This window comes from Mizuhopecten yessoensis, unplaced genomic scaffold (assembly GCF_002113885.1).
Source record: "Mizuhopecten yessoensis strain PY_sf001 unplaced genomic scaffold, ASM211388v2 scaffold6015, whole genome shotgun sequence".
In the NCBI taxonomy this organism is placed as follows: Eukaryota; Metazoa; Mollusca; class Bivalvia; order Pectinida; family Pectinidae; genus Mizuhopecten; species Mizuhopecten yessoensis.
In genome coordinates, this window is record NW_018406337.1 from 256,816 (window position 1) to 257,201 (window position 386).

Here is a 386-nt window from a genome sequence, read left to right on the forward strand (position 1 = left end):
CACCACTATCACCACACTACCACCACCACTATCACCACTACCACCACTACTACCACCACCACCACTACCACCACCACTATCACCACTACCACCACCACTACCACCACTACTATCACCACTACCACCACCACTATCACCACTACTACCACCACCACCACTACCACCACCACCACTACCACCACCACTATCACCACTACCACCACCACTACCACCACCACCACCACCACTACCACTACCACCACTACCACCACCACCACTATCACCACTACCACCACCACCACTATCACCACTACCACCACCACTATCACCACTACCACCACCANTACCACCACCACTACCACCACCACTACTACCACCACCACCACCACCACCACCACCACCACTAC

The 386-nt window shown here is 55.1% G+C and overlaps 1 protein-coding gene across 3 annotated transcripts in view; it reads right to left on the reverse strand.

Moving 5' to 3' along the window:
- The window catches only part of LOC110451424 (sodium leak channel non-selective protein-like), a 66,618-nt gene that overhangs the window by 16,541 nt on the left and 49,691 nt on the right, over nt 1-386 (reverse strand). The window lies entirely within an intron of this gene.